Source organism: Mchenga conophoros, linkage group LG4 (genome assembly GCF_057382185.1).
Source record: "Mchenga conophoros isolate Kocher_MC1m ecotype Shallow Benthic linkage group LG4, M_conophoros_male_GT1.1, whole genome shotgun sequence".
In the NCBI taxonomy this organism is placed as follows: Eukaryota; Metazoa; Chordata; class Actinopteri; order Cichliformes; family Cichlidae; genus Mchenga; species Mchenga conophoros.
The window spans coordinates 14102283-14114383 of record NC_140529.1 but is presented as its reverse complement, the minus strand read 5'-3'; the positions used below and the strand labels follow the sequence as shown (position 1 = coordinate 14114383).

At 36.7% G+C, this 12101-nt stretch overlaps 1 long non-coding RNA gene and 1 pseudogene across 1 annotated transcript in view; both read right to left on the bottom strand.

Moving 5' to 3' along the window:
- The window catches only part of LOC146575699 (interferon-induced very large GTPase 1-like), a 108075-nt pseudogene that overhangs the window by 35749 nt on the left and 60225 nt on the right, over window positions 1-12101 (bottom strand).
- Window positions 356-12101, bottom strand: part of LOC146575702 (uncharacterized) — a 21956-nt gene continuing 10210 nt past the window's right edge. Inside the window, exons 2-4 of the long non-coding RNA XR_014892168.1 lie at window positions 9961-10064; window positions 6135-6224; window positions 356-518 (exon numbers count right to left, since the gene is read on the bottom strand). This is a non-coding gene — a long non-coding RNA (uncharacterized LOC146575702). The remainder of the gene's footprint in view (window positions 519-6134; window positions 6225-9960; window positions 10065-12101) is intronic.

Sequence of the window (12101 nt, the reverse complement as noted above, 5' to 3'; positions counted from 1 at the left end):
TGTAAATATTTTATTATGTGCATATAATCTGTTTCTCATTAAAATTTAATGAAAAACAAATTTTAAGAATTCAAAACAGTTGTAACTGTTTTTAATGTTTTGAATTCTTAAAATACATCAGCGATAATCTTTCCTGCATCCTTAGAAAAAAACTTCTGTCCAAAACCAATGATCAATAACCTAAGCAAACAATAAAATATTAAAATACCAAGTCAAAAATATGAACATTAAAATGATCCATTGTGGTGAAGACAGGAAGTTGTTCACAGTAGAACAAAAACATGAGTAACAGATGACAAACCTTTATGAAATTTAACACTAATGATGTCTAATTGAAGTTGGAGAACTACTTGGATTATTCAGAAATTTTAATTTTCCTTGTGTCATCAGTCAAAAATCATTTCTCACAGATCCAGGTCTTGGATACAGAAGATTGTGATCGTGTCCATTTTCCCTTAATTTCACAGCATACTGCAGAAAAACCATGAACAGGATCCTGCTGGCCTGGCGCCAAAAACCTGTTGGATAAAAAAAAATATTATATTAAACTAGACTAAAATCATGTCAATTGTCACATTTATATAACTATGACTCTCTATAAGCATTTTCCAGATTTCTGTCGCAATTGACCTGCTTTAGACTTTTCTCTGAGTATCATCATGTACATTAACAGTTTTCAAGTTTTTTATGAATATTAAATCTTCATACTCTTAAATCTTAGAATAAAACGAAGGCAGAGCTGACTCTCTGCTCTTTGAAAATATTTTCACAGCTGTTTACAGACATCGGTTTTAAATGTGGGTCATATATTTGTTTGCTGATGTAATGTATTGCCATGCTGTCTTCCAACACATGGTGGTATTAAATAATAACTTTTTGGTTTTGGTTTTAATTTAAAGGAAAATGTCTCACGCCTCTGTCAGCGGGGATCCATCCACCCATTCCCATTCATGTTCCCCAGTTTTACTTTTGTAACCGGCTGTCAGACCAATCCAGGAGTCTCCTCTCATATTCAGTTCAATAAATTCCTAATTGAAAACAGACATAAATATTTCGGCCAGTCATAATTCAGTACTTCTGTTGTTGTAATATCATGTTGTGAATTTGTCTGAAAGAAAAACTAAATGAGATGAAACATTTCAGTTCACTTCTCTGAAACATTTCAGTTCACTTCTCTTGTCCTTTATAGAATAGATAGATCAATAGACAGTAGATGGGCAGATGGTCAAAACACAGAACTTCTGGCAGTTGCATCAAACAAACACACCCACCTGTTCCTCTTTGTTGTTTATGATCACCAGATTGGCTCCTCTGGACTGACAGTCTGCCTTGCTGTCAGACCAAATTTTCCTCTCAGTGGATTTAAAGTAACAGCTCATTCAAAATTTGGCCCAATCGACAGGACACTTCACTTAAAGTCAGACACATGATACAAAAACAGAATTCACGTTTTTATCCTTCTATTGCTTGTGTGTGTTGTGACATGTGCAGGCTTGTGAACAGGAAGACTTGGTGAATCTTAATGACATCATTAAGTGAAAAAAAACCACCAGACTGTAAAAGTGCACTTGTCTCAATAGAGCTTCTATGAGGACAAAAAAGCCATAGCACTCTCTGTAGACAAAGAGAAGGTCATAGAAGCTCAGATAAATTATGAAAGCTCGTCATTCCTTTGGTCTGGAAAAAAACACATTTTGCCAACGTTTTGAGGCTGGGGTTCTGACATACTGTTGGACTTCAAACTCTGGTTGCACACATGAGTCTATTTATTCGATTCAATTCAATTCAATTCAATTCAATTTTATTTATATAGCGCCAAATCACAACAAAAGTCGCCTCAAGGCGCTTCATAGATACAGAGAAAAACCCAACAATCATATGACCCCCTATGAGCAAGCACTTTGGCAACAGTGGGAAGGAAAAACTCCCTTTTAACAGGAAGAAACCTCCGGCAGAACCAGGCTCAGGGAGGGGCGGCCATCTGCTGCGACCGGTTGGGGTGAGAGAAGGAAGACAGGATAAGAGAGACAGAGGTTAATAACAGATATGATTCAATGCAGAGAGGTCTATTAATACATATTTATCAAATTGTTGTTCCTCAGCTATTCCATCCTCAGGTCCTAAGCTTAGTAAGAGTTGACAAAAGCACAGACACTCTGTACTTAAGTAGAAATACACTACTTTTAACAAATACTCCAGTAAAAGTTGAATTACTGATTCAACTTCTTTACTCAAGTAAAAGTAAAAAAGTACAGTCTTTGAAATGTGTTCAAACTGAGAAAGTAAAAAGTAGCTCTTTAGAGACATTTCTATTTTTGTGCAAAGCTAACTGAACCTTGTGTTATATTAACATAATGATAAAGTAATATCAATAGATAAGAATACAAACTTCAGTCTAACTTTTTAAAATTCTAATTATACTCAGCTTGAATCAGAAGAAAAAGAAAGAAAATTAAAACGATTTCCTCTAAACAGGAAAATTTGTACAATCAGGGATTAAAGTGGATTCACAAGTTTGAGGATCCCTAAAACTGGTTGTAATGGTTCAGTGTGGGGAAAAGAATCATAACTCATAATAATTTCTATTGAGAGCTCTAGTAGATTTTCTTAGTGTACAGTCTGCTCTTTATGGATGTACACAACTAAATTTAATCAGATGTCAGCAGATGTTTCATGAGTGTTCCTGGCTGATTTCCATCCTCTACAATGACAGTACACTGTTTATGCTCTTTTCTATTTAGTATAAAGTTGGTATGAAGGTGGAATTTAGTCAGTTGATCTCAGCATCATCACCTGAAATTCATATGGACTCTCTGCTACACTCGATGTAACCTGACTCTGACCATGAAACCACTGCCACTGTGCACCAGTCACACAGTGTTCTTTAAGTTAAATCCATCACAGTACAGACAACTAGCCTGTTTAAAAATGCCAGAGTGTTTCTTTAAATAACACAGTTAGTCTACCTCAGTTTGTTTTGCAGCATGTTTTACAATATGAAAAAAACACATGGTGTTAATAATGAAATCAAATGTTAAAATGATATTAAGGTGTGCAATGTGAAATTTGAATCTAGTGACCTCAGGGTTGGCACTGGCAACATTGATCAGTCACACTGATTTGTCACAGTACTGTGTCTGAAACCCAGCATATATGCTTCAGACTCTGGAATTATGTTCTTTTATTATTATCACCCTTGTCTCCAGGAGTGGCTTTTGATATTGGCGACATGGGCGGTTGCCCAGGGCAGCATCGTGGTGGGGGCAGCATCATGGCTGAGTCCAAATAAAGAAGTTGCTCGCACCCATGGTGCCCCGACATCATGCCAGTGCATTTTGGGGATTGCATGGGCACCGATCTGTTTTCAATTGCCCATTTGCGAGGAGTAAACGTGCCTTTACAAAAACAAAATAAAAACAAACCAAAAGGGCCGTCAACATTAACGCTGTCATCACGATTAACGCAATTAAAAATTTTAATGCAATTAATCCATCTGGAGTGCAGAAGTACTTAAAATCCCTGAAAAGTCTGTCAACGCATTTGTTGTTTGTCCATTCTGTGCTCCAAATGGGTTGATTGTGTTAAGAAATATTTAGTCGGGTTAATCATGATGACGGTAATAACGCGTTAACGTTGACAGCCTACAACAAACACAAAAACTGAAGACATTATGATATAGACTTATAATAATTTTGGACCGATGTGTTTTCTAAATTCTTTCACACACATATACGAGAAAAGTGAGCGCGAGGGCCCTTGGTGTGCCTGCTTGCTGCTGTGCTGAAGTCTTACAACACAACCTGTCGAAAGGAGAGGGGGCATGCTGTTTCTAAATAGTGCACATTTCATTCATAATGTTGTTAATCCAAGCCCATTATATATTCATTGTTTCTCCTCGGTTGTGTAAAATCCTAGAAAAAAAAATTAATATACAAGGTGTAGGTCTATTAGTCTGTTAGTTTATGTTGTGGGGTTGAGTGTTGATACTGGAGTGCAAAATTACTGATGGAAGATGGACAAGAAAAGGTCAAAGCCATCAGGTTCTCAGTTTAGAAAAGAAGAGAAAAGTAGAGGAGAAACGGGCAAAAGATGCACGTAAGCAGATTTGGATGCCGGCAGGTGTCATGTCTCCTGAAACTAGGGTCAGGACTCTGCAGTCTATTTACACCTACAGGCCAGTGGACACTCTTTCAATGATGAGGATGTACACATCATCGACAGGGAGGAACACTGGTTTGAGCGCGGAGTCAAGGAGGCCATTTAGATGCAAAGGGAAAGACCATCTCTGAATTGAGTATCTTGTTTTGTTTCTTGTTTTGTTTTTCTTTTTGGTTAAGTTTCTTATTTCGAATTCCTTGTTTTTGATTTTGTTTCCTGTATAGATGTATTATTATGTCCAGCAAAAACGCTACCATTTTCTGTTAACTTCCTGTGTTTTAGACCTGCAATTTGGTCCTACATGCTGCCTGCCACACAGCATAGCCATGGCATGATTAGTGTGCTGGCAGCTGAGTGGTTGATTTTACACAGAAAGAGTACACTATATTACAAAAATATGAAGTGATTGCACAAAAAACACAACATGCAAGTAACACAGCTCCTGTGAATAATTCAGTAATGTGAAAAGAAAATCACCGTGCAGTACTTTTGCGTTAAAAGCACCATATGTATGAATGTTTTGGTCAATACTTGAACAGGGCTGTTGTAAGCTTCAGAGACACATATAAGACTGCAGTCTGGCTTCCTTGTCCCAACGCTGTACAGTCATATTTTTTTGGGGGGCGGAGGGGTGTGTGTGTTAAAAGATTTCTAGAAATGAGAGCGTGTCCATCAAATGTTGGATGGATACCATTTCACCTAATCACAGGTTTTCAACAGAAAGTTGTGCAATTATTTACAAAGCCCACATAATTTTCTGGACACTCCTCAGACTGCTTGTTGTTTAAGGAAGACTAAGAAAAAACTGTGAAGAAGGGGGGAAAAAATAACCAAAGTACTAAAGTGCTCCATAGTATAGTGGTTTACATCTTCACCTAATAAGCAAAAGATCCCCTGTTCAGTTCTCAGAAGAGACACAAATCCTTTTGGGGTTGTGTCGGGAAGGGCATTTTGTATAAAACAAAACAAATTGACAGTTGCTCCCCATCTGTTTGGGTTTTCAACTGCAACACATCATACTACAACTTTTTTTAATACACTATACTGCCAAAAGTAGTCAATTGTCTTCCTTCATATGGATATGGACTTGAATGATATCCCATTCTTAATCTACAGGGTCTAGTATGATTTTGGCCCACCCTTTGCAGCTACAAGAGTTTGAGGTTTGTTTGTTGTTTTTTTGGCTCACAGTGTCCACTCTTAATAACCCCAACGGCGTTCTTTTAGGTTGAGGTCGGGACTCTGTGCAGGCCAGTCAAATTCTTCCACACAAAAATTGCTCATCCATGTTTTTAGAGAATTTGCTCTATGTACTTTGGGTGCTGCCATCTTTTAACAAGAATGGATATCCCTAAGCTGTTCCAACAAAGTTGGTAGCATAAAATTGTCTAAAATATCTTTGGCATTGTGCTTAGTAATGTAATGCTTGGATCCAGGTTTTCGGCAATAGAAAACCATTCCATAAAGCTCTGTTCTTGAGCTAATCCAAAGGAAGCATGAAGTTTGAAAGTCTGTATTGATTAACTCTCCAGAAAGTTGGTGACCACTATGTGCCTCTAGTGTCCCTGCTCTGTGATTTTATGTGGTCTACCTCTTCAAGGCTGAATTTGTCATTCCTAATCACTTACACTTTGTTATAATCCCACTAACAGCTGACTGGAATATTAGGTAGCAAGGAAATTTCAAATGGACTTGTTGAACATGGTACCACGATGGAATTCACTGAGCTTCTGAAAGTGACCCATTCTCTGAAAACTGTTTGTAGAAGCAGTCTGCATGCCTCGGGGTTTGATTTTATACACCTGTGGCTATAAAAGCGATTGAAACACCTGAATTCAGTGAACACTTTTAGTAATAGTATATTACAACTGATATGCAGTCACTTCCATGACCTAAGAGGAAAATAGTTAATAAAACAAGTATAAAATACAATTCTGAGTACTGCTATATTTGCACATGAGGCACAACTTTCTTACCTAAAAGTTGGGTTTGCAGTTGGCTGTAATTGTTGCTCAGTTTGTTGTATTTGTTCTGCAGCTGCTCTTTTTCCAAAGTGACTGAAATATCTGCTTAGAAATAAAACAAAGCAAAAACGAAAAAAACATCTAAATATTCAACTTTATAAATACAGCCATATTTTTATTGTAAAAATCAGCATCACACTTTTTTTCCAAACTAATTTTGTTATTCATTGTTAAGTGACTAAGAACATTGGTTAGCATATGACTAATAACAAACATGGACAGGTCTATTAACAGCAGATTAGAATATTTAACATAGAGGATTAAACTATAACTTTAGAAAATATGGACAGATTAAACAGCAGAAAAAAACAGCTGCCACAGACAGACCATCTGTATCTCAAAAGGAAAAGTATAGTGTGTGTAGTATTAAGAAGAGATGTATGAATGATAATGGTGAGTTAGAAGATATATCAGTTTCACAGATTTGATTTTCATGAATCACAGGATGAACTGACTATAACTACAATTGCATTTCCATTTAAATAACAGTCTGATGTTGTTTGATGTTGCTAGTTCTAGCCTTATTCCTTCAGCTGCAGCTCCAATCTGAGGCTAAATGCTGTGAGAGCAAGCAAAGAGCAAACATTTAGACTATATCTAAGACCTACAGATCCTCCCATTAACAGCACACCAGTGCTTGTAGATGTTGATCAGGCATGGTCACGCTATTTCCCAGTGAACTGATTGCTCAGTAAGCAGTTGCATAGTATATAATGATCTCAAACCCCTGTAAGATCTCAAGCTTAGGACTAAACTTGAAAATAATGCTTTATGGTACAGGTCTCAGGAGTCAAATAAGGAAGATGGTTAGCTTAGCATTCTTTAGTGGGCTTACAACATTAAAATGACTGTAAAACGATGTATATGATGATATATAAGGAGAAGATATGCCTACTCTGGTTACATTGTCAATTAAAGAAAAAGAAAAAACCTCAGCAGTGGTCATATTGCAGAAGCAGTGTAACACACATGGGGAAACACTGTAGGGCGGTTGCTTTAAATGGAAATATAAAGTCAGAAGAGGAAGGAAAGAATAGCAGACTTGCAGCATCAAATAATGTTGCTTAAAAATATCTAATGTGGAAATAATACTGCCGTCGTTATTGGAATAAAATTCCTCACAGCGTGTCGTGATTCCAGCGAGAATCAGAAGATACAGCACTCCCAGGCACACTTTAAAAGCTCTGAAACAGCTTCTTTTCTTCTGTGTTTGTCCATCTATAAAGAAACCATTAAGCTTTGCTTGTTCCATATTCAGTTTTTCAGAAAAAACTGAATACTCAAACGTGTTTGAGTCCATAAGAAAAGATTCATTCTTATATCTGGAGGAATAAATATATTTCAATAAATATTAACGTTAGCCCGCGACTTTGTTCTTGTTTTGAATTTTGGCCCACTGTGTATTTGAGTTTGACACCCCTGTTATAGAATCATCAAACCATTTGTTTCCACAGCATGATGCGTATCAGCAACATTCCTGTCCTAGCAGCTCTGTCTGAACATGCTGAGACCTGCTTCACTCAAACAGAAAAAAAATCTCACAGAACTTCCGAAGTCCATATGAGCCTGAGGAAAAAGAGAAATAGTGATGGACATGAAACAGAAGCTTAAATGCCTTCTAAGTTTTCTTTCTATTGAACAGCTGTAGATATTAAACATCTCATGAAAATGAAATGAAGTTGTAGTAAATATGTAAAAAAAAAAAACCATCTCTATTTAATAAATGCAAGTTTACTATTTTTCTATTTACTCCCATGCCACGAACTCTTCCAGAGTCACATCTGTGGCAGCATTATTAATTCTTGTAATTTATTTGAAGGCATGCATATACGCACACATACACAAACGCACAGGATCCGTTTCTGCACCATTTGTAAGAACTGAAATACGAGACCTTTAGCTCCACCTGCTGGTGTGTTCAGCTGCCTGTAACGTTAAAGTTCTGATGTAAAGAACAATATTTTCACCAAATGGAATAAAATGAAAGAACCAACTGAGAAGTAAACAAATAAAAAACAAAAAAACAAACGGGAAAGATGCGAGAATGAGAATATTGTCTGTAATGTGATGTTTGAATGTTTTTTCTGTTTTTTATTGTTTTTTTTTTTTGTTTGTTTTTTTTATGTTGGCTGATATGTGAGAATAACTAGTGGAGATCCTAACAGAAAATTAGGAACTTGCCTTCTATCAGGCAAGTTGTTTCTGGGATCTCCTGCGAGCCACTCACCCAGTTTGGGGAGCACTACACCGAGTGCCCCAATTACCACTGGGAACACTGATGCCTTTTCCCTCCAATTCAATTCAATTCAATTTTATTTATATAGCGCCAAATCACAACAAAAGTTGCCTCAAGGCGCTTCATAGATACAGAGAAAAACCCAACAATCATATGACCCCCTATGAGCAAGCACTTTGGCAACAGTCTTCTTGAGCTCTTCTCTAAGCCCTTGCTATTACTCCAGCTTCTCGTGTTCATTTTTTGTGATTTTGCTGTCACTCGGTATAGCAACATCTGTCACTATAGCCATCTTCCTCAGCTTGCCCTCCACTACTACTTCCACTTGGTTAGGCATCACCAGTTTTTCTGTCTGTATTTAAAAGTCCCTCATGATCTCACTTTGAATATTTGTCACACTTAAATGTTTCAGATCAAATAGATCACAAAAGTTAACACCAAATGTAGTTTCTGAATTAAGATGTTTATTAACAATTGAAAAAAAAAAAGGAAGCCTACATATTCCTGTGCGAAAAAGGGATTGCTCCCCCAACAATTAACTGTGGTGTTTCTTTGTGAAGCTGAGTTCTCTTTCTTCATTACTGTCACAACTGTTCTCAAGAAATCACTCAAACAGGACCTGCTTGTCAAAGTGCAATACCAATCCTCAAAAGCCAGACGTGATGCCGTGATTAAAGGAAACTCAGAAACAAATGAGAAACAAATAAAAAAAACATAATAATGCTTTAAATTTACTTTTACTTGGTTACTTTTTGACACTTTACAGAAAACAGTTTGTACCACTTTCCACAAGTCTATGAGTTCAGCAAAGCATCTTCAGTAGAGAGTCATTATATGTAAACAACTTGGGAAGGATTTTTCTGCTTTCATCAGTGTAGTACAGAATCTTGTTAATTCTGTGTTATTACAAGGAAAAAATAGCATCAGATGATGGAGCATGATTTATTTACACAGTTTAAAAAGATGTATCATTCATTTGTTTTAAACAGCTCTTTCTCAGCAGTTGTTCTTTCAGTGTCTCTTCTCCTAAAGTCTCCCTCCTCTCCAGTCAGCTGCCAGCTACAAGTTTCTACCCTGAGAGAGCCACGATCTTCAGGAGGAAAGATGGAAGGACATCCATGAATGTGTTTAAAGGAGAGATTTTCTATAACCATAATGTGACCTTCCAGACAGATTACAGTACCCCATGCTCCGTGTGAAAACAGAAAGGGGCTACTGTATAAAAATGGTTCTTAAAGAACCATTTTTAAAAAGGTTCTTTGAAAAACCATTAAAGGTGCCCCAAAGAACCATTTCTTGATGGTTCTTTGGGGCACCTTTAATGGTTCTTCAATGAACCACTGAAAGAAATGGTTCTTCAAAGAACCATTGTTTGAAAGGTTCTTTGTGGCACCAAAAAAGGTTCTTCTATGGCATCAGTCTAAAGAACCACTTTTGGTTCCAGTTGGAACCTTTATTTTTCTGAGTGTAGTAAGAGAAAAAGTAACATGGCTTTCTTTTTCCAAGGTTACAACTCAGAATCTAACATGTGTCTGTTTTTACTTTCTCTTTGCAATTCTTCCCTCATTTTCTGTCCTCCAGGAGACTCCCTCCTCTCCAGTCAGCTGCCACGCAACAGGTTGCTATCCTCAAAGAGCCGTGATATTCTGGAGAAAGAATGGAAGGAGCTTCAGTGCTCTGCTGGGGTTATACAGTACTGTGAGATCTTTAAGCTAAGATGGGGCATGAATATGTAGGAGAACAATTCTTACATGTTAGAGAGACTCCAAGATTTTAAGGCGTAGTGCGAGTTCACATAAGCCAGATCACATTAATAAACAGGTCATCATTGAGTAAGAGAGAAATGTGGTATAGCTGGTGCCTCAGTTAGATTTGATATGGAAATACGCACTGGAAGAGACCAGAATACTTAAATCAGCCCTCACATTTTTCATTACTTTTACTTATTTTTTCCAGCCAAATGTTAAACATGAGGTAATTTTCTAATCAGATGTTATAGATGAGGTTTCCAGTGAATGTAAAGAGTAGAAATGCAAACCAGAATTTCACTGCTGCAATTGTCTGTAACTAACTGCATGCACTTCAGTAATTATTTAATTTATTTCTTTTTATATTCATACTAGAAAAAAAGCAATATCTGACTAATATTTCATATTATCTGTTCCATTGATATCGTACAGATAAAAATATTGGTAACAGCATTGTTTGTTTCTGTGGGTATGTTCTTGGTTAGCAGTTCTTGTCATTACCGCTTGATTATAGTACACCTGAACTATCCAGTGCTGGCTCTGCACTTAGGATGTATCATGATTTAATAGTTCGTTAGTTTTTATTTTCATGTGCTATGAAACAAGTGTGTGTTTCACTTTACATGTTTGAACCTTAGGGGTGACACAGCACTTTGTATTGCTAGAAAAACTTTTTAATTGTGGACCCTTTGCTGTCAACTATTTTAATGTTTGATATTGGCAGACCTTAAAGAGATCATAGTTTTGTTTTATGTATGGTAATGTTCAAAGTCTTTGGCCCCTCCACATATCTTTATATTTTGCTGGGCAAATTTGGTTACCAGGAACAGTAATTTCTTGACAAATGTGCAATCATACAGGTGTGGTGAAAAGTTTAGATTCACTCCTTATGGGTATGAGTGTTATGGGAATTTGGGTTTTTAATGATTTAGCTGAACTGTTTTTTGTTTTTTTTTACCTGAATGGTATGATTGTACAGTATTGTATCTTTAATGACTTTAAAAAGCAAGAATTGGGTGCACATGTTTTTAATTTATTGAGGAGAACAAACAGCTATATGGCAGCTGTGTCACTGACAACTGACAATCTAAATGTTCTTGCTTAACAATGACTGTAAAAAAAATCAACACTGATCAGAAACTTTTATTCCTCATTTATGCAAACAGATTGAAAATTGGAATTATTTCAAATATACAGTTATGTTGTTTAAAAATGTTCAGTATAAATGAGTTTTTAGCTTCAGCCTAAACTGAAAATGTATACACAATCTGAAGACAAATAAAACAAAGCTCAAAATCAAGATCTTTTTTTTAATTTTTTGTTTTTTATTATTTGTTGGTAATAATTTCATGTGGTCTTTAGTGAACAGTTCCACAAGTTCTTGTTACTCTTCTGGGCTTTTAAATAAAGCGAGTAATCTTCTTTGTAACGCCAAGTAAACTTTAGCGTACACATGAAAACATCCTAGAGAAGATATTTGGTCTTCTCAATGGGGCCTTACTTTTGAAAATTCTGACAATCATTTTGTCAAGTCTTGGATTTCCATTATTCATAAACCCCAGGACATTGTCAGCACCTCTCCACTTTTCCCGGAGTTCATTGTATACTGTCACAGTGAGATCTTCCATGTTCTCCAAGGAGATTTCAAGATTTTGGGACACAATTTTAGCCCAGATCTTTTCGGTAAGCCTCTGTATAACTTCTTCAGCTGGACGCCATTTCTTCAACCCCTTTATGTTGCTCATTGCGTGCATAACCAGATCTCTGGCAAGGCGTTCCACAAGTTCTCTGTACTCGTCTCGGTTTTTAGATAAAGTGAGTATTCTTTTGGGTAATGCCAGCAGATGTCTGGTGAATGTTGGGACAGTAATATCATCCTCAAGCTCTTCCTTCAGACTTGAAATCAAATCTTTTTCCTTGCACTTATGCGCTCTA